This window comes from Oncorhynchus mykiss, chromosome 4 (assembly GCF_057628025.1).
Source record: "Oncorhynchus mykiss isolate SJ-2025 chromosome 4, ASM5762802v1, whole genome shotgun sequence".
Taxonomy (NCBI): domain Eukaryota; kingdom Metazoa; phylum Chordata; class Actinopteri; order Salmoniformes; family Salmonidae; genus Oncorhynchus; species Oncorhynchus mykiss.
In genome coordinates this window covers 91,056,053-91,080,738 of record NC_143025.1, presented here as the reverse complement: position 1 = coordinate 91,080,738, position 24,686 = coordinate 91,056,053, and the positions used below count along the sequence as shown (strand labels likewise).

Below are 24,686 nucleotides of genomic sequence, written 5' to 3'. Positions count from 1 at the left end.
CAGTCGCAAAAAAAACATCAGGCACTATGATGAAACTGGCTCTCATGAGGACCGCCACAGGAAAGGAAGACCCAGAGTTACCTCTGCTGCAGAGGATAACTTCCTTAGAGTTACCAGTATCAGAAATTGCAGCGTAAATAAATGCTTCACAGAGTTCAAGTAACAGACACATCTCAGCATCAACTGTTCAGAGGAGACTGCGTGAATCAGTCCTTCATGGTCGAATTGCTGCAAAGAAACCACTACCAAAGGACACCAATGAAAAGAACAGACTTTCTTGGGCCAAGAAACACGAGCAATGGACATTAGACCGATGAGAATCTGTCCTTTGGTCTACAATGTAGAAAATAGTAACAAATGAATAAAAACCCTTGAATGAGTAGATGTTTGACTGGTACTATATATTCTAATAACAAGTTATTGTCATTATGGGGTATTGTGTGTAGATTTTAGATTTTAGAATAAGGCTGTAACGGAAAATAATTTGGAATAAGTCAAGGGGTGTTGTAACGGTTTTCTTGAGGTGAAGGAGAGGCGGACCAAAACGCAGCGTGGTGGTTATTCTTTAATAAATAAACTATACATGAATAAACTAACAAAACAAGAAATGTGAAAAACCAAAACAGCCCTATCTGGTGCAAACACAGAGACAGGAACAATCACCCACAAACACACAGTGAAACCCAGGCTACCTAAGTATGATTCTCAATCAGAGACAACTAATGACACCTGCCTCTGATTGAGAACCATACTAGGCCGAAACATAGAAATAACCCAAAACATAGAAAAACAAACATAGACTGCCCACCCCAACTCACGGCCTGACCATTCTAAATTATGACAAAACAAAGGAAATAAAGGTCAGAACGTGACAGGTCTGAATAATTTCGAAATGCACAGTATCTAGTAACAACACTACGCTGTGTACTGTGTAACAACAGATACGGTTCTGACTCACTTTAAAGTTGATTCACAGATCTGATCTACTGATAGAGAGGCAGGTAGCCTAGTGGTTAGAGGAGGCAGGTAGCCTAGTGGTTAGAGGAGGCAGGGAGCCTAGTGGTTAGAGGAGGCAGGTAGCCTAGTGGTTAGAGGAGGCAGGTAGCCTAGTGGTTAGAGGAGGCAGGTAGCCTAGTGGTTAGAGGAGGCAGGTAGCCTAGTGGTTAGAGGAGGCAGGGAGCCTAGTGGTTAGAGGAGGCAGGTAGCCTGGTGGTTAGAGGAGGCAGGTAGCCTAGTGGTTAGAGGAGGCAGGTAGCCTAGTGGTTAGAGGAGGCAGGTAGCCTAGTGGTTAGAGGAGGCAGGGAGCCTGGTGGTTAGAGGAGGCAGGTAGCCTGGTGTTTAGAGGAGGCAGGTAGCCTGGTGGTTAGAGGAGGCAGGGAGCCTGGTGGTTAGAGGAGGCAGGGAGCCTGGTGGTTAGAGGAGGCAGGTAGCCTGGTGGTTAGAGGAGGCAGGTAGCCTAGTGGTTAGAGGAGGCAGGTAGCCTGGTGGTTAGAGGAGGCAGGGAGCCTGGTGGTTAGAGGAGGCAGGTAGCCTGGTGGTTAGAGGAGGCAGGTAGCCTAGTGGTTAGAGGAGGCAGGTAGCCTAGTGGTTAGAGGAGGCAGGGAGCCTGGTGGTTAGAGGAGGCAGGGAGCCTGGTGGTTAGAGGAGGCAGGTAGCCTGGTGTTTAGAGGAGGCAGGTAGCCTGGTGGTTAGAGGAGGCAGGGAGCCTGGTGGTTAGAGGAGGCAGGTAGCCTGGTGGTTAGAGGAGGCAGGTAGCCTAGTGGTTAGAGGAGGCAGGTAGCCTGGTGGTTAGAGGAGGCAGGGAGCCTGGTGGTTAGAGGAGGCAGGTAGCCTGGTGGTTAGAGGAGGCAGGGAGCCTGGTGGTTAGAGGAGGCAGGTAGCCTGGTGGTTAGAGGAGGCAGGTAGCCTAGTGGTTAGAGGAGGCAGGTAGCCTGGTGGTTAGAGGAGGCAGGGAGCCTGGTGAGTTTATGTGTACAGTACCTGTTAGATATTGACCGTAACAAACAATAACACATATGAAACAGTACCAACTTTGTCAGGGAAAGACACCACAATGAAACCATGCAACCTTTAACAAACATTAAGGACAGAACTAACATTACACTGGCAGTAAGGACAGAACTAACATTACACTGGCAGTAAGGACAGAACTAACATTACACTGTTAGGCAGTAAGGACAGAACTAACATTACACTGTTAGGCAGTAAGGACAGAACTAACATTACACTGTTAGGCAGTAAGGTCAGAACTAACATTACACTGTTAGGCAGTAAGGACAGAACTAACATTACACTGTTAGGCATTAAGGACAGAACTAACATTACACTAGCAGTAAGGAGAGAACTAACATTACACTGGCAGTAAGGACAGAACTAACATTACACTGTTAGGCAGTAAGGACAGGACTAACATTACACTGGCAGTAAGGACAGAATTAACATTACACTGGCAGTAAGGACAGAACTAACATTACACTGTTAGGCAGTAAGGACAGAACTAACATTACACTGGCAGTAAGGACAGAATTAACATTACACTGGCAGTAAGGACAGAACTAACATTACACTGTTAGGCAGTAAGGTGTTGGGGAATAATCAGAATTAGTTGGTAACATAGGTAAGATGTTTTATATTCATCATATGTTTGTAAGTTACTTCTCATCAGAATGTTATTTTTGTGGCGCGTTTGCAGTATCTGTTCTCTGTCAAGACTAAGTTGCTTGGGCCGGAGAGAGGGGAGAGGTCAAGCGTGTATCTCTTGGCTCCACAATGTCTGTGTGCCAGTCAGTGTGTCTCTGTGATCTTGTCAAGATAGGATGGATTTGATACATGGCTGTTGATATGGAGGATTGGTTTATGGTTCTGAGTTTGAGAAAATAACATAGTTTAGGAGACAAAGCTGAACGATAAATTATGCCTATGCTGTCTGGATATGTGTGTCTTTACTATAAAGGATCTCAGTAACAATGTGTGAGGGACTCTCAGAGAATTCATTGATAGACACTGAATTGATCTGAGAGTCACAGGGTTGTGATAGAGCTCATATAATTAAAGATGGACTTTGTGATAACCAACTCTGACTTGTGTGTGGTTTGCTCTCATGATTTGGTAAATAGAGGAAATTTCCACGACACTTGTCAAAACATCTAACAAGAAATGGGAGACTGGGGGGGCTAAATGGTGCTGTCTGAAGAGATGGTTATAAATATGCAAATGATGTGATGGATGTTTGAGGAGTTTCAGAAGAGTCCAGCTGAGCTGAAGGCACTGAAGACAAGGTCCCCAATGGCCAGGAGTCTTAGTAGTTATCTTAATCTTAGGTCTTAGTAGTTATCTTAATCTTAGGTCTTAGTAGTTATAAGGACGCTGGAGTCAGATGAGTAGAGTGAGGGAATTTAGATGTGCAAACGTGTCAGAACGATAACAAAGAGCCAGGACATGGAGAGATGTGTTGCTGAGCAGTGGAGTCGGTGGAGAGGTGGACGTGATGGTTTTCCCTGGTTTTACGTTTGGATTGTAGGAAAGTTTTCGGTTTCCAGTGAAATAAGAGATCCAAGGGTAGAACGAACAACGATGTTCTGTTAAAGGTTTAATATTATTCAGACAATGTGGACAATGAGAAGTAGCATACAGCCTGTACTGCATCGGTCCTCAGCCTTCCTTCATACCATAACATCAGATAAGGACCCAGAGGGGAGAGAACACTATTTCTTCCCTCCCCCCCTGCCAGCCCATCAGAATGCCTGCAAACAGATTGAGCCATAAAGGTAAGATAAGACCAAAATGGTGTACCGTTCAGCGTGGGCACTGAAGCTACAGAATTCTGAACATATTGAAGAGGGTTGACAGAGAGGCTATAAAGATGAACATTGCAATTTTAACCAACTATTCAGAGAGTTGGGCTCTAATATTGTCCTTTTATAGGTGTGCAATGTGTGTCCCTGACCTGTGAACAATACAAAGTTGGTTTTAAGGTGACTAGGTCATGTGATCTAAGTCAAACATTTAACAAATAAATTCCAAGTAAAAGAAAATGTAACAATATTTCAGAAAACCAAAGGATGTGCGATGTGCATCCCTACCCTTCCAACGTTGGTACGAGGAGTCTAGGTCACATGGTCAAGGAGAAAATGAAATTGTAAGTGCTTTTTTATCAATAAAATAATTTGTTTAATAAAATTATTTTTATTAAATGGAATAATTTGATGAGAAAACTAAAGCATGTGAAACGTGCCTTTCTATATAAGGAATAACAAACAGTTGAAATCAGGTTTTTAAGTCACGCGGTTGAAGAGCTATTGAAATTTGACATTTTCTAATATTTATATAAAATTGTGTAAGCACTTTATAGGAAAAACATGTGCGACGTGTGTCCCTAACATGTGAACAATACAATGTTGGTTTATGCTGCGTAGGTCACATGGCCAAGGAGTTATTGAAATAAGTATTTTTTTTTAAATATATATAAAATTATACCAACATTTTTAACATATATATATATATATATATATATATATATGCACACCCTTTGGTTTTCTCCTAAATTTATACCAACATTTTTAACATATATATATATATATATATATATATATATATATATATACACATCAACATATATATGTTAAAAATGTTGGTATAATTTATATATATATATGTTAAATATATATGTTTAGGAGAAAACCAAAGGGTGTGCAACTTTCCTCTCTATGTAAGAAATAATGGACAGTTGAAATTAGGTTGCTAAGTCACTTGGTGTAACGCTATTGGATTTTGAATATTGTGATCATGCACTTTGTTGACGGTCCCTAACTGGTTGCATTGACTTTGAGCGGGCTGCCTATAAGGTTGCCTTGTGATTATGAATCTCTGGTCGGACTCGGGAAAATAAAACCTGTGCAATGTTGTACACATGTTTTCCTTCATAAAGAGCCCGAACTGAGGTATATAGCTCAAATCGTTCCCGAGCAATAGAAGTTTGAAGTTCCTCAATGTCTGGCCAATATCGAATCTCAAACCAACTTTACCGCGGTAATCCACCTCACTTGTCAAAACTAGAACCAAAACACAGATAGATAGATACACCCTGTATACTTGCCTATTCTGTAAGAGAGTCAGTATAGCAAGAACACTTGTTTTGGAGTAGGTGGGGTTGCACACTGCAGCGTCATACACCCAGGCGCTGCAAGTACGTGTCAACAATTTCACCTGCAGAGACTTGCAGTGATAATTGAGATTCGTCCAACTGAACTCAGGTAGCCAAATGCAATGGAAAGAAATTCCACACATTGTGCATATGTTGTTCAAGTTCAAATGCTTGAATCCAAAGGTATCTCATATATCTATAGCGGTAAAGGACTCGTGCCATTAAGACGTGTTAATCAATCTATTACATGAAGCACATGTTGTCCTCAGTCTTTATGTTTTGAACATTTCATTTAGAGACACGACATGACATATTTGTAAACTGCTAGAAATAATATGACGTTCACTGTATAATTTTACTGACTTCAAACGACTCTTGAATAGTATCGTTTTGCGTGTCCCGTAAACAATAATTAATAACTCGGATCACTTGAAAGACCTTGACGCAGCTAACGTCCCGTTGAGTCTCTTACACCTGAAGGTAAAGCCTACGTTTGACAGTTGTGAAAACACTTCTTAACATTGAGTTTTACGAATTTGCCTCTTACCTAATTTGAGAACTTGTCACCCCACAAGCATCTGCACGGAGAAGTTGATATTGTATTTCTGGTAGATGCGCTATAAGGCCTAGTCCTTTGGGTATTACCAGGTATTCCCTCGAAGAAGAAGTGTATGTAGAGCAGGAAGGTGTTTGCTCAAGCCACTCCCTTGTCGGTAGGATACTTCCTTATTTCTGTGGTATTACAATTTATATTGTGTTTTGTGCAAGTAATAGCTATGTTATAAACTACGTTTGTGAATATATCAATTTTTTTTATTATTTGGGTTCAAAACGTTTATATTCTCTATAGGCCTACACACTATAGTGTCTTAGAGTGGGCATGCATAAACTATTCAAAACGTATAGTATAGTGGAATAAAGTGTGTGTCCAATGTGTTTGCCAGAGAAATGGCTATGTATGGTGTTGAAATACTAGATACATTTACCACACGTCACCACCTCTTCTGTAGGCCTACTCAGGTTAGGTTGAATGTTTTAGGAGGCAGAGTTTTTGCAGGTGCAGTATTTCCACAGCGAGGAGTATTGCAATCCACCCTTGGGTCGCCTAATAACTAATAAAGAACACTAGAGGGCGCCATAGTTCTGTTTCTTAGACACACACAGCTGGGTCCTACACAGGGCCTGCTCTTGCCTTTCGGGGCCACTAAGACTTATTTACATTGTAGTCATTTAGCAGATGCTCTTATCCAGAGTGACTTACAGGAGTAATTAGGGTTAAGTGCCTTGCTCAAGGGCTTATTAAGAGATTTTTCACCTAGTCGGCTCAGGGATTCTAACCAGCAACCTTTCAGTTAATGGCCCAACGCTAGGGTACCTGCCACTAGGCTACCTGCCCCTAGGCTACCCTGCCACTAGGCTACCTGCCCCTAGGCTACCTGCCCCTAGGCTACCCTGCCACTAGGCTACCTGCCCATAGGCTACCCTGCCACTAGGCTACCTGCCACTAGGCTACCCTGCCACTAGGCTACCTGCCACTAGGCTACCTGCCCCTAGGCTACCTGCCACTAGGCTACCCTGCCACTAGGCTACCCTGCCACTAGGCTACCTGCCCCTAGGCTACCTGCCACTAGGCTACCTGCCACTAGGCTACCCTGCCACTAGGCTACCTGCCACTAGGCTACCTGCCACTAGGCTACCCTGCCACTAGGCTACCTGCCACTAGGCTACCTGCCACTAGGCTACCCTGCCACTAGGCTACCCTGCCACTAGGCTACCCTGCCGCCCCTAGGCTACCTGCCACTAGGCTACCTGCCACTAGGCTACCTGCCCATAGGATACCCTGCCACTAGGCTACCCTGCTGCCCCTAGGCTACCTGCCACTAGGCTACCTGCCACACGTATGTCCCGTTAATGATATCTGAGCGAGAACGACTAACAAAATCAAACAATTTTCACACATTTCATTGCAATTCTGCTAATTTTCCCAAAGGGCGGAGATATTTTTTTAAATGAGTTATCCAGCTAATTTCCTTAAAGTTCTACCCATTTCGCCATGACTTATGCCATGTAAATGTGTTCTGAGTGAGAGTGACTAACAACATTACTGGGGGCCCCCTGGAGGGCATGTGCCCTGCATGACCGGTCGGTATTGGACCATGATAGCTGACTCATTTACAAATCTAAAAATGGTTAGCGGACCTGGCTAATTGAGTGGCTGGTCAGTGATTGACATGACAAGAGAAACATGTTGCTGATACACAACCTCATGTTTTACTTTCACCTGTTGTATTCTACTATTCGAACTCCCGACTGGGGCCCGGCCCTGTTCCTACACCCTGTGGACTTAAAACATCCCTGGTTGGTTGGGGTGTTGCTCATTGTAGAGACTGTAGAAGAAACAGCATATACAGAGGGGGTACATGAGGTTTAGAAGGAACAGCATATACAGAGGTTGGGACATGAGGTTTAGAAGGAACAGCATATACAGAGGGGGGACATGAGGTGTAGACGGAACAGCATATACAGAGGGGGTACATGACGTTTAGAAGGAACAGCATATACAGAGGGGGTACATGAGGTGTTGAAGGAACAGCATATACAGAGGGGGGATATTACGTTTAGAAGGAACAGCATATACAGAGGGGGAACATGAGGTGTAGATGGAATAGCATATACAGAGGGGGTACATGAGGTGTTGAAGGAACAGCATATACAGAGGGTGTACATGAGGTGTTGAAGGAACAGCATATACAGAGGGGGGACATGATGTGTTGACGGAACAGCATATACAGAGGGGGTACATGACGTTTAGAAGGAACAGCATATACAGAGGGGAGACATGAGGTGTAGAAGGAACAGCAATAACAGGGGGGACATGAGGTGTAGAAGGAACAGCATATACAGAAGGGGGACACGAGGTGTAGAAGGAACAGCATATACAGAGGGGGTACATGACATGTTGAAGGTATACAGAGGGGGTACATGACATGTTGAAGGAACAGCATATACAGAGGGGGTACATGAGGTGTAGAAGGAACAGCATATACAGAGGGGGGACATGAGGTGTAGAAGGAACAGCATATACAGAGGGGGTACATGACATGTTGAAGGAACAGCATATACAGAGGGGGTACATGAGGTGTAGAAGGAACAGCATATACAGAGGGGGGACATGAGGTGTAGAAGGAACAGCATATACAGAGGGGGGACATGAGGTGTAGAAGGAACAGCATATACAGAGGGGGTACATGACATGTTGAAGGAACAGCATATACAGAGGGGGGACATGAGGTGTAGAAGGAACAGCATATACAGAGGGGTACATGAGGTGTAGAAGGAACAGCATATACAGAGGGGGCACATGAGGTGTTGAAGGAACAGCATATACAGAGGGGGTACATGAGATGTTGAAGGAACAGCATATACAGAGGGTGGACGTGAGGTGTAGAAGGAACAGCATATACAGAGGGGGACATAAGGTGTAGAAGGAACAGCATATACAGAGGGTGGACATGAGGTGTAGAAGGAACAGCATATACAGAGGGGGGACATGGCGTTTAGAAGGAACAGCATATACAGAGGGGGACATGACGTTTAGAAGGAACAGCATATACAGAGGGGGGACATGAGGTATAGAAGGAACAGCATATACAGAGGGGGTACATGAGGTGTAGAAGGAACAGCATATACAGAGGGGGTACATGACGTTTAGAAGGAACAGCATATACAGAGGGTGGACGTGAGGTGTAGAAGGAACAGCATATACAGAGGGTGGACGTGAGGTGTAGAAGGAACAGCATATACAGAGGGTGGACGTGAGGTGTAGAAGGAACAGCATATACAGAGGGGAAAACATCTCAACGCAACATGCCGACCTGGTTCGGGGCATCATTTTCAAGTTACTCCACCTCACTCAGCCATCCAAACTCTCCCATACCAGTCACTCCACTCCAGCCAGTATGTTAGGGAGTTCAGAATAGCTGTGAGTGTGTGAATTCTAGACTAGAGAGAGTGGGCTATGGGGTTGGCATATCTGTGGTTGTATACTAGCCATACCACTCCAGTCCAGCTAGTAGACTGCCAGGGAAGGGACATGGCATAACTATGGTTGTGTACTAGACAGTGACAGCTGCTATGGGGGTTCACGTCTGGGGCAGGAGCGGGCATGAACAAGCCTCACCCTCCCACCACCCAACCTGAGCCAACAACACTACACCAACACTCCCACGCACTGACTATATCAACAACACAGTACCACAGTGTCACAAGGCAGGCAGGCATCCACAACAGGTGCCACACCACACACACACACACGATAGTCTGACTGGGGCTGTGCCAATGGCAGTATATCTAGCTACTGTATCTGGGCACAGAGGTGGCATGATTCAACCCAGAGCTTACCGGACTCTTTTTCCCCACGTCTCTGGACTCCTACCGCAAGCTCTGAACCTCTTCACCTGGATCATCGCAGCTAGCTAGCTGCTATCTGAGTAGCTACTCCTGGCTAATGTCTCTGTCCAGAAACAAGCACCAATTAGCCTGGAGGTAGCCTATGCTAGGCCCATCTCCCAGCTAGCTAGCTGCTATCTGAGTGGCTACTCCTGGCTAACGTCACTGTCCCGAAACAAGCACCAATTAGCCTGGAGGTAGCCTATGCTAGGCCCATCTCCCAGCTAGCTGAAGAGGTCCATCAGCCGGAGTGGCTGGGCTACAATACCTATTTTGCCAATTGACCTGGACCCCTTTTACTGCCGATACGGAGCCCCGCCGATCCTTCATGACTGGTGTGCCAACGTAACCGCCCGAGGGAGCTACAACTGACTCTTCAGTCACGACATCCCACTAAGGCCCTTCTGCTAGCCTGCTATCCCCGGCCCGCTAGCTGTCTGAATCGCCATGTCTCCAGCCCGCCTAGCTACTCACTGGACGCCATGATCATTCGGCTACACATGCCTCTCCCTAATGTGTATATGGCTTGTCCATTGCTGTTTTGGTTAATGATTATTGTCTTATTTCCCTGTAGAGCCTCCAGCCCTGCAAAATATGCCTTAGCTAACCCTTTTGTTCCACCTCCCACACATGCGGTGACCTCACCTGGTTTAAATGGTGTCTCTAGAGACAATACCTCTCTCATCGTCACACAATGCCTAGGTTTACCTCCACTGTATTCACATCCTACCATACCTTTGTCTGTACATTATGCCTTGAATATATTCTACCGTGCCCAGAAACCTGCTCCTTTTACTCTCTGTTCCGAACGCTCTAGACAACCAGTTCGTATAGCATTGTGCCGTACCCTTATCCTACTTCTCCTCTGTTCCTCTGGTGATGTAGAGGTTAATCCAGGCCTTGTAGTGTCTACCTCCACTCCCATCCCCCAGGCTCTCTCATTTGTTGACTTCTGCAACCGTAAAAGCATTGGTTTCATGCATGTTAACATTAGAAGCCTCCTCCCTAAGTTTGTTTTATTCACTGCTTTAGCACACTCTGCCAACCGAATGTCCCATCCGTGTCTGAATCCTGGCTTAGCAAGGCCACCAAAAACCCTGAAATTTCCATCCCTAACTATAACATTTTCCGACTAGATAGAACTGGCAAAGGAGCGGAGATGCAATCTACTGCAGAGATAGCCTGCAGAGTTCTGTCTTACTATCCAGGTGTGTGCCCAAACAATTTGAGCTTCTACTTTTAAAAATGAACCTTTCCAGAAACCAGTCTCTCACCGTTGCCGCTTGCTATAGATCACCCTCTGCCCCCAGCTGTGCCCTGGATATGTGTATTGATTGCGCCCCAACTATCGTCAGAGCTCATACTGTTAGGTGACCTAAACTGGGACATGCTTAACACCCCGTCCGTCCTACAATCTAAACTAGGTGAACCTCAATCTCACACAAATTATCAATGAACCTACCAGGTACAACCCCATATCCGTAAACACGGGAACCCTCATAGATATCATCCTAACCAACCTGCCCTCCAATTCCAAATACACCTCTGCTGTCTTTAACCATGATCTCAGCGATCACTGCCTCATTTTTATTTTATTTATTTATTTAAGGGATGGATCAGCTTAATATTGCGGAAAGATTGTTGCTTCCATCAATGTAATATTCTGCCTCATTTCCAATCCCCCATATATTTTTGGGGTAAATATATGTATCCATATACATACACATATGCATACATATACACGCATATACATACACATACCCATATACACATATATACATACACATACCTGTATAGACATACATATATACACATATATACATACACATACCTATATAGATATACAGATACACATACCCATATACACATATATACATACACATACCTATATAGATATACATACTATTTTAAGAATTTACATGTATTATTCCCTTCAAAACCTCTAATTGGAGTAAACTAATGAACACTCAGAACACTCACCTTCAGTTTATACATCTTATACACATTTTACAGACACAATCTATTTTACAATAGTTATATTGTGTTTGTTTTTAGTCCTTCCTCTATTTCTGATGTCCATCCAGTTTGATTTCTATTTGTAACTGTGCTATTTCACAACATTTCTGAACCTTTATACATTTTACAGACCCCGTATGATTTACATTGGTTATCTTGTTATTAGTCCCACCCTTCAGCTCCATCCAACCCCTCCCATCGATCTCTCAACATCATCCACTTTGGATTTCTATTTGCCATATATTTTTCAACTGTGCTGTGATGCTTCACAAAAGTACTGAACCTTTCTGTTCTTATAGTTTCTACAGATTGTAAATTAAAAATAAACATTTTTGCTGAAATAATTATTAAATTATTGATTGATTGACTATGGCTTTTTAAATCACCCAGCAGTGCTATCTGCACAGTTAGCTCCAGGAAAATGTTGCAAATCTTCATCCATTCCTGGACCTGTGACCAAAAACAAGCTACATATGGACAATAACAAAATAAATGATCTAACGACTCTGCCTCCTCACAGCAGAATCTGCAGAGCTGGGAAAATTGTATCCCCCATATATATAACATTCTATTGGTTGCACCTTCTACTTGCCTCTTCCATTTTTGTGACTGAAGCCTTTAGTGAGAGGTCTAATGCTTTAATATTTAATAATTTCTGCCCTCCGAATTCAGATTCGTTATATAAATAGGCCCATTTAATTTTGTCTGGCTTGCCGTTCCAAATAAAATTGAACATGTTTTGTTCATATAATTTAAAAAGCAGGTCACTGGGTATAGGCAAAAGCATAAGCAAATAGGTAAACCGTCATATGCCTCATTGTCTGCGTCCATAATGGGTCTTCGGTCAAACGACCACCCCTCATCACTGTCAAACGCTCCCTAAAACACTTCAGCGAGCAGGCCTTTCTAATCGATCTGGCCCGGGGATCCTGGAAGGATATTGACCTCATTCCGTCAGTAGAGGATGCCTGGTTATTCTTTAAAAAGTGCTTTCCTCTCCATCTTAAATAAGCATGCCCCATTCAATAAATGCAGAACCAGGAACAGAAATAGCCCTTGGTTCTCTCCAAACCTGACTGCACTTGATCAGCACAAAAACATCCTGTGGCGTACTGCATTAGCATTGAATAGCTCCTGTGATATGCAACTTCTCAGGTAAGTTAGGAACCAATATACACAGGCAGTTTGGAAAGCAAAGGCGAGGTTTTTCAAACAGAAATTTGCATCCTGTAGCACAAACTCCAAAAAGTTCTGGGACACTGTAAACTCCATGGAGAATAAGAGCACCTCCTCTCAGCTGGGCACTGCACTGAGACTAGGAAGCACTGCCACCACCAATAAATCCAGGATAATTGACAATTTCGATAAGCATTTTTCTACGGCTGGCAATACTTTCCACCTGGCTACCCCTACCCTGGTCAACAGCCCTGCACCCCCCACAGCAACTTGCCCAAGCCTGCCTCATTTCTCCTTCACCCAAATCCAGATAGCTGATGTTCTGAAAGAGCTGCAAAATCTGGACCCCTACAAATCAGCCAAGCTAGACAATCTGGACCGTCTCCTTCTTCCGTCTCCTTTCTGGACCGTCTCCAACCCCTATTACTAGACTGTTCAACTTCTTGTTCGTATCGTCTGAGATCGGCAAAGATTGAAAAGCTGCCGAGGTCATCCCCCTCTTCAAAGGGGGAGACACTCTAGACCCAAACTGTTACAGACCTATATCCATCCTGCCCTGCCCTGCCCTGCCTCTAGACCCAAACTATTATAGACCTATATCCATCCTGCCCTGCCCTGCCTCTAGACCCAAACTGTTACAGACATATATCTATCCTACCCTGCCCTGCCCTGCCCTGCCTCTAGACCCAAACTGTTACAGACCTATATCTATCCTGCCCTGCCTCTAGACCCAAATTGTTACAGACCTATATCTATCCTGCCCTGCCTCTAGACCCAAACTGTTACAGACCTATATCTATCCTGCCCTGCCTCTAGACCCAAATTGTTACAGACCTATATCTATCCTGCCCTGCCTCTAGACCCAAACTGTTACAGACCTATATCCATCCTGCCCTGCCCTGCCCTGCCTCTAGACCCAAACTGTTACAGACCTATATCCATCCTGCCCTGCCTTTCTAAAGTCTTTGAAAGCCATGTGAACAAACAGATCACCGGCCATTTTGAATCCCACCATACCTTCTCCGCTATGCAATCTGGTTTCAGAGCTGGTCACGGGTGCACCTCAGCCACGCTCACGGTCCTAAACGATATCATAACCGCCATCGATAAGAGACAATACTGTGCAGCTGTATTCATCGACCTCGCTAAGGCTTTCAACTCTGTCAATCACCTTATTCTTATCGGCAGACTCAACAGCCTTGGTTTCTCAAATGACTGCCTCGCCTGGTTCACCAACTACTTCTCAGACAGTTCAGTGTGTCAAATTGGAGGGCCTATTGTCCGGACCTCTGGCAGTCTCTATGGGGGTGCCACAGGGTTCAATTCTCGGGCCGACTCTTTTCTCTGTATACATCAATGATGTCGATCTTGCTGCTGGTGATTCTCTGATCCACCTCTACGCAGACGACAGCATTCTGTATACTTCTGGCCCTTCTTTGGACACTGTGTTAACTAACCTCCAGACAAGCTTCAATGCCATACAACTCTCCTTCCGTGGCATCCAACTGCTCTTAAATGCAAGTAAAACTAAGTGCATGCTCTTCAACCGATCGCTGCCCGCACCTGCCTGCCCATCCAGCATCACTACTCTGGACAGTTCTGACTTGTAAAGTTGTAAATGAGAACTTGTTCTCAACTGGCCTACCTGGTTAAATAAAGGTGTTCTCAACTGGCCTACCTGGTTAAATAAAGGTGTTCTCAACTGGCCTACCTGGTTAAATAAAGGTGTTCTCAACTGGCCTACCTGGTTAAATAAAGTGGAAATAAAAAATAAAACATTCTCTACCAACTCTCCCTTTCTATTCTCTACCAACTCTCCCTTTCTATTCTCTACCAACTCTCCCTTTCTATTCTCTACCAACTCTCCCTTTCTATTCTCTACCAACTCTCCCTTTCTATTCTCTACCAACTCTCCCTTTCTATTCTCTACCAACTCTCCCTTTCTATTCTCTACCAACTCTCCCTTTCTATTCTCTACCAACTCTCCCCTTCTATTCTCTACCAACTCTCCCTTTCTATTCTCTACCAACTCTCCCTTTCTATTCTCTACCAACTCTCCCTTTCTATTCTCTACCAACGCTCCCTTTAAATGATCTACCAACTCTCCCTTTCTATTCTCTACCAACTCTCCCCTTCTATTCTCTACCAACTCTCCCTTTCTATTCTCTACCAACTCTCCCTTTAAATGATCTACCAACTCTCCCTTTCTATTCTCTACCAACTCTCCCTTTCTATTCTCTACCAACTCTCCCTTTCTATTCTCTACCAACTCTCCCTTTCTATTGTCTACCAACTCTCCCTTTCTATTCTCTACCAACTCTCCTTTTAAATGATCTACCAACTCTCCCTTTCTATTCTCTACCAACTCTCCATTTCTATTCTCTACCAACTCTCCCTTTCTATTCTCTACCAACTCTCCCTTTCTATTCTCTACCAACTCTCCCTTTCTATTCTCTACCAACTCTCCCTTTAAATGATCTACCAACTCTCCCTTTCTATTCTCTACCAACTCTCCCTTTCTATTCTCTACCAACTCTCCCTTTCTATTCTCTACCAACTCTCCCTTTCTATTCTCTACCAACTCTCCCTTTCTATTCTCTACCAACTCTCCCTTTCTATTCTCTACCAACTCTCCCTTTCTATTCTCTACCAACTCTCCCTTTCTATTCTCTACCAACTCTCCCTTTCTATTCTCTACCAACTCTCCCCTTCTATTCTCTACCAACTCTCCCTTTAAATGATCTACCAAGTATCCATGTAAATGATGTACCAACTATCCCTTTCTATTCTCTACCAACTATACCTTTAAATGATCTACCAAGTATCCATGTAAATGATCTACCAACTATCCCTTTCTATTCTCTACCAACTATACCTTTAAATGATCTACCAAGTATCCCTGTAAATGATCTACCAACTATCCCTTTCTATTCTCTACCAACTATACCTTTAAATGATCTACCAAGTATCCATGTAAATGATCTACCAACTATCCCTTTCTATTCTCTACCAACTATACCTTTAAATTATCTACCAACTATCCCTGTAAATGATCTACCAACTATTCCTTTCTATTCTCTACCAACTATACCTTTAAATTATCTACCGACTATCTCATTAAATGATCTACCAACTATCCCTTTCAATTCTCTACCAACTATCCCATTACATGGTCTACAAACTATCCCTTTAAATGATCTACCAACTATCCCTTTAAATGATCCACCAACTATCCCTTTCTATTCTCTACCAACTTTCCCTTTAAATGATCTACCAACTAACCCTTTATATGATCTGCCAACTATCCCTTTAAATAATCTATAAACTATCCCTTTAAATAATCTACCAACTATCCCTTTAAATGATCCACCAATTATCCCTTTCTATTCTCTACAAACCATCCCTTTAAATAATCTATAAACTATCCCTTTAAATAATCTACCAACTATCCCTTTAAATGATCCACCAATTATCCCTTTCTATTCTCTACAAACTCTCCATTTAAATGGTCTACCAACTATCCCTTTAATTGATCTACCAACTATCCCTTTAATTGATCTACCAACTATCCCTTTAAATTATCTACCAACTATCCCTTTAAAGGAGCTACCAACTATCCCTTTAAATGATCCACCAATTATCCCTTTCTATTCTCTACAAACTATCCATTTAAATGGTCTACCAACTATCCCTTTAATTGATCTACCAACTATCCCTTTAAATGATCTACCAACTATTCCTTTAAATTATCTACCAACTATCCCTTTAAAGGATCTACCAACTATCCCTTTAAAGGATCTACCAACTATCCCTTTAAATGATATACCAACTATCCCTTTAAATGATCTACCAACTATCCCTTTCTATTCTCTACCAACTATCCCTTTAAAGGATCTACCAACTATCCCTTTCTATTCTTTACCAACTATCCCTTTAAAGGATCTACCAACTATTCCTTTAAATTATCTACCAACTATCCCTTTAAAGGATCTACCAACTATCCCTTTAAAGGATCTACCAACTCTCCCTTTAAATGATATACCAACTATCCCTTTAAATGATCTACCAACTATCCCTTTCTATTCTCTACCAACTATCCCTTTAAAGGATCTACCACCTATCCCTTTCTATTCTTCACCAACTATCCCTTTAAAGGATCTACCAACTATCCATTTAAATGATCTACCAACTATCCCTTTCAATTATTTTAAAAGGACTCACAAGCCCGGAAGTAGCCAATTGCTGGGTAATTATGAGACTTGGAAACTGTGGCAAGGCAAAAAAGGATGATGATCTCTGAGGTCAGTGTTGCATTTTTTCCAGCAGGGGGCATAATAATACTAATACATCGGAGAGAAGGAACGCTACTGCGCTCACAGGGATCACAATATTTGCCTCATACTTTTTTTCCAGAATAGGCTACACAAGAAAATGTATGTTTTTTTTTTTATTCTTACTGTTACTCAAGGTCAGTTGATATAGCCCTTCCTACCTCACTGGAAGACGTGGTAATGGTGTGCTACAAGGTCTCACGAGTGGCGCAGCGGGTCTAAAGCATTGCACCTCAGTGCAACGAGGAGTAACTACGGTACCTGGTTTGAATCCAGGCCGTGATTGGGAGTCAAATAGGGCGGCACACAATTGGCCTAGTGTCGTCCGGGATAGGCCATCATTTTAAATAAGAATTTGTTCTTAAACTGACTTGCCGAGTTAAATCCGGATTCCGTAAGTAAATGGCCCCTTCATACACCTCTCTGTAAGGTAAGATAATGACAGTCGGTTGAATACATTAACACTGTTGCTAAACATTGGAATTTCTTCCCCGGTAGTTATTTTTAGCATCTCCTCTTTTACGAGTGATGACACCCTCTCCTTAATACCACAGACCCCACCTCGAGGGAAACTCCCAGAAGGCTTTGTGTGTAAAGGGGACAACGTGGAATGCTTTGATCTTACAGCTCCAATAGAAAGTCCCCTTTCCTTCTCAATTCACAGGGCTTTATTGACTTGATTTATTGGGAAACATTTTAAAAGCTAGTGAAAAAGATAATTAACAAAAGTTAAATAAACAATAAAAGATTAACAAGTAAACATTATACTCACAAAACGTTTCAAAAGAATAGAGACAATTACAATTATTATATTATGACTATATACAGTGTTACGACGATGTGATTTTACCCAATAGATATGTGAGATTATCTGAGGGAAATATGTCTCTCTAATATGGTCATACATTTGGCAGGAGGTTAGAAAGTGCAGCTCAGTCTCCACCTCATTTTGTGGGCAGTGTGCACATAGCCTGTCTTCTCTTGAGAGCTGCCTTCAGCGGTCTTTCTCTATAGCAAGGCTATGGTCACTGAATCTACATAGTCAAAACTTTCCTTCATTTTGGGTCAGTTACAGTGGTCAAGTATTCTGCCACTGTGTACTCGATTTAGGGCCAAATAGCATTCTAGTTCTCTCTGTTTTTTGGTTAATTCTTTCCAATGTCTCAAGCAATTATAATTTTATTTTTTCATGATTTTCATTGGTTGGGTCTAATTGTGTTGCTGTCCTGGGGCTCTGCGGGGTCTGTTTGTGTTTGTGAACAGAGCCCCAGGACCAGCTTGCTTAGGGGACTCTTCTCCAGGTTCATCTCTTTGTTATGGAAGGTTTGGGAGTTGTTTCCTTTTAGGGGGTTGTAGAATTTAATGGCTCTTTTCTGGATTTTGATAATTAGTGGGTGTCTGCCTAATTCTGCTCTGCATGCATTATTTGGTGTTTTAAGTTGTAGACAGAGGATATTTTTGCAGAAGTCTACATGCAGAGTCTCAATTTGGTGTTTGTCCCATTTTGTGAATTCTTGGTTGGTCAGCGGACCTCAGACCTCACAACCATGAAGGTCAATGGGTTCTATAACTGATTCAAGTATTTTTAGCCAGATCCTAATTGATATGTTTAATTTTATGTTCCATTTGATGGCGTAGAAAGTCTCTCAGATTGTTCACAGCCTTGTGGAAGTTACCTGTGGTGCTGATGTTTAGGCCGAGGTAGGTATAGTGTTTAGTGTGCTCTAGATGGAATTTGTTTTCGTTGTCCTGGCAACTGGACCTTTTTTGGAACACTATTATTTTTGACACTACCCCTTCTAACCCGACCACTATCCCCCTCTCTCTCTCTACCCCTCCTAACCCGACCACAGTCCCCCTCTCTCTCTCTACCCCTCCTAACCCGACCACTATCCCTCTCTCTCTACCCCTCCTAACCCGACCACAGTCCCTCTCTCTCTACCCCTCCTAACCCGACCACTATCCCCCTCTCTCTACCCCTTCTAACCCGACCACTATCCCCCTCTCTCTCTACCCCTCCTAACCCGACCACAGTCCCCCTCTCTCTCTCTACCCCTCCTAACCCGACCACTATCCCTCTCTCTCTACCCCTCCTAACCCGACCACAGTCCCTCTCTCTCTACCCCTCCTAACCCGACCACTATCCCCCTCTCTCTCTACCCCTTCTAACCCGACCACTATCCCCCTCTCTCTACCCCTCCTAACCCGACCACTATCCCCCTCTCTCTCTACCCCTTCTAACCCGACCACTATCCCCCTCTCTCTACCCCTTCTAACCCGACCACTATCCCCCTCTCTCTCTACCCCTTCTAACCTGACCACAGTCCCCCTCTCTCTACCCCTTCTAACCCGACCACTATCCCCCTCTCTCTCTCTACCCCTCCTAACCCGACCACTATCCCCCTCTCTCTCTACCCCTTCTAACCTGACCACAGTCCCCCTCTCTCTACCCCTTCTAACCCGACCACTATCCCCCTCTCTCTCTACCCCTTCTAACCCGACCACTATCCCCCTCTCTCTCTCTACCCCTCCTAACCCGACCACAGTCCCCCTCTCTCTACCCCTCCTAACCCGACCACAGTCCCCCTCTCTCTCTCTACCCCTCCTAACCCGACCACAGTCCCCCTCTCTCTCTACCCCTTCTAACCCGACCACTATCCCCCTCTCTCTCTCTACCCCTCCTAACCCGACCACAGTCCCCCTCTCTCTCTACCCCTTCTAACCCGACCACTATCCCCCTCTCTCTCTACCCCTTCTAACCTGACCACTATCCCCCTCTCTCTCTACCCCTTCTAACCCGACCACTATCCCCCTCTCTCTCTACCCCTTCTAACCTGACCACTATCCCCCTCTCTCTCTCTACCCCTCCTAACCCGACCACTATCCCCCTCTCTCTCTACCCCTTCTAACCTGACCACTATCCCCCTCTCTCTCTACCCCTTCTAACCCGACCACTATCCCCCTCTCTCTCTCTACCCCTCCTAACCCGACCACTATCCCCCTCTCTCTCTCTACCCCTCCTAACCCGACCACAGTCCCCCTCTCTCTCTCTACCCCTCCTAACCCGACCACAGTCCCTCTCTCTCTACCCCTCCTAACCCGACCACTATCCCCCTCTCTCTCTACCCCTCCTAACCCGACCACTATCCCCCTCTCTCTCTCTACCCCTCCTAACCCGACCACTATCCCCCTCTCTCTCTCTACCCCTCCTAACCCGACCACTATCCCCCTCTCTCTCTCTACCCCTCCTAACCCGACCACTATCCCCCTCTCTCTCTCTACCCCTCCTAACCCGACCACAGTCCCCCTCTCTCTCTACCCCTCCTAACCCGACCACAGTCCCCCTCTCTCTCTACCCCTTCTAACCTGACCACTATCCCCCTCTCTCTCTCTACCCCTCCTAACCCGACCACAGTCCCCCTCTCTCTACCCCTCCTAACCCGACCACAGTCCCCCTCTCTCTCTACCCCTCCTAACCCGACCACAGTCCCCCTCTCTCTCTACCCCTCCTAACCCGACCACAGTCCCCCTCTCTCTTCCCCTCCTAACCCGACCACAGTCCCCCTCTCTCTCTACCCCTCCTAACCCGACCACAGTCCCCCTCTCTCTCTACCCCTCCTAACCCGACCACAGTCCCCCTCTCTCTCTACCCCTCCTAACCCGACCACAGTCCCCCTCTCTCTACCCCTCCTAACCCGACCACAGTCCCTCTCTCTCTACCCCTCCTAACCCGACCACAGTCCCCCTCTCTCTACCCCTCCTAACCCGACCACAGTCCCCCTCTCTCTCTACCCCTCCTAACCCGACCACAGTCCCCCTCTCTCTACCCCTCCTAACCCGACCACAGTCCCCCTCTCTCTCTACCCCTCCTAACCCGACCACAGTCCCCCTCTCTCTACCCCTCCTAACCCGACCACAGTCCCTCTCTCTCTACCCCTCCTAACCCGACCACAGTCCCCCTCTCTCTCTACCCCTCCTAACCCGACCACAGTCCCCCTCTCTCTCTACCCCTCCTAACCCGACCACAGTCCCCCTCTCTCTACCCCTCCTAACCCGACCACAGTCCCCCTCTCTCTCTACCCCTCCTAACCCGACCACAGTCCCCCTCTCTCTCTACCCCTCCTAACCCGACCACAGTCCCCCTCTCTCTCTACCCCTCCTAACCCGACCACAGTCCCCCTCTCTCTCTACCCCTCCTAACCCAACCACTATCCCCCATCTCTTCTTAATGATGGCTAAAATATTTGTCTTTCCCTTGTTGGTCACTGAGACGACAGAGAGAGAGTCCTTCAACATCAATGACCTCTTTATTCTCCGATGTTGATCATTATGACATCATTGGTCTGCTATTCCATAATGGTTGTAGTAGTTTGCTCACCACTGACCTCTGACCTGTGGCATAGATAGGACACCTGCAGTACTGAAGGAAAGGCCGTGAGACTGTGAGCAACCGGCTGCAAACGAGGAGACTGCTGACAGTGGGAACTCCCGTGGGTCCTATGATGTGGAGAGGAGGGGAGAGGTGTGTGTGTGTGTGTGTGTGTGTGACAGATTGTGTAAATGGTCAGAGTTAATCCCATTTTAACACACCACACACACAATAAGGTGTGAAGTGGCCAGCACGGTGAGTGGATTATAGGCCTGTCTTGCATTACAATAGAGGTGAGAAGTAGTGTGGGGGGGGTGAGGAGGGGGGTTAAAATGCACAAGAACACTCCCCCCATACATTCACTAAGGGTCATTATGTAGGTCACATTGTTAGGATAATACACCATTAAGATTGTAAAAGAGAAGGTCCCACAGTAAATGCAGCTGGACGTCAAGTACAGGTTAGACCGGATAATGACACCTGGCAACGCATCCCAAGTGCCACTCTGTTTTAGTGCACTGCTTTTTGACCAGGGTCCAGAGGGTCCACTATGTAGGGAATAGGGCGCCATTTGGGACCTGGTAATAAGAGGTGTCGGATTTGATTTGATTTGAGAAGGCTCTGATGATAAAGAGCTTTCTGAGTGTCACACTGACCCTCGAATGGTTCCTCGAATGGTTCCTCGAATGGTTCCTCGAATGGTTCCTCGAATGGTTCCTCGAATGGTTCCTCAAATGGTTCCTCTAATGGTTCCTCGAATGGTTCCTCTAATGGTTCCTCTAATGGTTCCTCGAATGGTTCCTCGAATGGTTCCTCGAATGGTTCCTCGAATGGTTCCTCTAATGGTTCCTCGAAGGGTTCCTCTAACGGTTCCTCGAATGGTTCCTCTAATGGTTCCTCGAAGGGTTCCTCGAATGGTTCCTCTAATGGTTCCTCTAACGGTTCCTCGAATGGTTCCTCGAATGGTTCCTCGAATGGTTCCTCGAAGGGTTCCTTGAAGGGTTCCTCTAAGGGTTCCTCTAATGGTTCCTTGAATGGTTCCTCGAAGGGTTCCTCTAAGGGTTCCTCGAATGGTTCCTCGAATGGTTCCTCTAATGGTTCCTCGAATGGTTCCTCGAATGGTTCCTCTAATGGTTCCTCGAATGGTGTGGAAACAGTGATCAAAGAAGACATTTGGTCGGGGCTTTTATGGGCTTCTATTTTCTCATCAAATTAACAAGCGTTGCTTAACCAAGAGGACGGCGGTTCAAGTCCTGCGCACAGCTGCCCCCCCCCCCCTGGTTCTGGTCTAAAGTAGTGCACTATGCAGGTAATAGGGTTAATGATGGGCTCTGGTCTAAAGTAGTGCACTATATAGGGAATAGGGTTCTGGTCTAAAGTAGTGCACTATATAGGGAATAGGGTTAATTATGGGGTCTGGTCTAAAGTAGTGCACTATATAGGGAATAGGGTGTTATTTGGGACACGGCCTGCCGTCTCTGCCTAAATGAAGCATTCCTGGGATACTATTCCAGGTCAGTCAGAATTCCTGGGATGACGTTCCGGGTTGGTATTCTTGGATGTCCTGGAACACAAAGGGCAACGTTGGCATGGCTGGCACGCTCGCTTGGACGGGGGAAGGTTTATAGGGGCACCAGCTGTTATGGGGCATCAGCTGGTCGTAAGAACATCACTGAGGTCAAGCCTGGCAGTGGTCTGTCTGTATGTATGTGTGTGTGTGTGTGTGTGTGTGTGTGTGTGTGTGTGTGTGTGTGTGTGTGTGTGTGTGTGTGTGTGTGTGTGTGTGTGTGTGTGTGTATGTGTGTGTGTGTGTTTGTGTGCAGATGGTGGCATACACATAACTTGGGAGGCCTAACCGTCAAGGGAATTTAACCAGGTGGGTGTGGATCAAATATCTCTCCGGGACACCGTGTTGATACACAATAGATTAGACCGAAGCCCTGTTAGGAATGACGCTCTTATTCCACTCTGGTAAATGTATAGGAGAGAGTGTGGGAACGGTATGTTAGGGTAGTGTTAGGATGAAATAAATCAAATCACCAGCACCATATAATGTCTGCTGTATTTTCTGACCAAATCAAGGATTCGTAAACAAACAACAAAAAACAACAAAATTTTTCTAATCTTAGATCAAATGGTTGGTCCCTATACAAGGCATACAAAAACAGCGTTATGATTACGTGAAGTACAGTTGATATTAAAATACAACGTGAAACACAAACATCAAATAAATGCCCGCTACTTGTATGTGAGCGCTCTTTCTTAAAATCATCACATTGTCTCCATAGAAACACTGCATCACCTTCACCAACGGTGTTGTTTTAAAAAAAACAATGTTTTGTCATTCTGAGGTAGTGACAAAGGCATCTGAATCAATATGTTCTGAATGGCCGACACTATCCTCTTAGAAATTCAGATGAAAGACACACACACACACACACACACACACACACACACACACACACACACACACACACACACACACACACACACACACACACACCCACACCAACAGAAGCAGTCCATCAGATGAAACCACAAGACGAAGAGGGAGGGGCAGAAAGAGGTAATGATGTCATCTTGTGGCTCAGACGGATAAGTGTGTGTGTGTGTGTGTGTGTGTGTGTGTATATATGTGTGTATGTGTGTATGTGTGTGTGTGTGTGTGCAGATAAACTAAGCTGGGTTTGAGATAATTGGGACATTTTCAGAAAGGTGATGTCATTCTTCCACCACTAGCCTCCCCCTCTCCCTGCGTCCATCTTTCGCCCTCCATCCCTCTCCCTCCCTCTATCCCTCTCTCCCTCCCTCTATCCCCATCTCCCTCCATCCATCCCTATATCCATCTCCCCTATCCCTCCCTCCCTCCCTCCCCATCTCCCTCCATCCATCCCTATATCCATCTCACCTATCCCTCCCTCCCTCCCTCCCTACCTCCCTCCCTCCCTCCCTCCCTCCTTCCCTCCCCCTACCCCTCTCCCTCCATCCATCTCCCCTCTCCCTCCATCCCTCCATCCCTCCCTCCCTCCCTCCATCCCCCTCTCCCTCCATCCCCCTCTCCCTCCATCCATCCCTCCATCCATCTCCTCCCTCCCTCCCTCCCTCTTTGAATCTCAATGTAGGCGGTGAATTATCTTCTGAATAGACAGGGGTGTAAACTCCACCTCCCACTGAGCTACTGGCTGTGATGTAGGAGATGTTT

General features: G+C 45.3%; 1 protein-coding gene across 1 annotated transcript in view; it reads right to left on the bottom strand.

The window, feature by feature from the left end:
- Nucleotides 1-5,863, bottom strand: part of ptk2bb (protein tyrosine kinase 2 beta, b) — a 43,207-nt gene extending 37,344 nt beyond the window's left edge. Inside the window, exon 1 of the mRNA XM_036976367.2 lies at nt 5,691-5,863. The gene's annotated coding sequence lies outside the window, so the exon portion shown is untranslated. The remainder of the gene's footprint in view (nt 1-5,690) is intronic.
- Between the last annotated feature and the right edge of the window lie 18,823 nt (nt 5,864-24,686).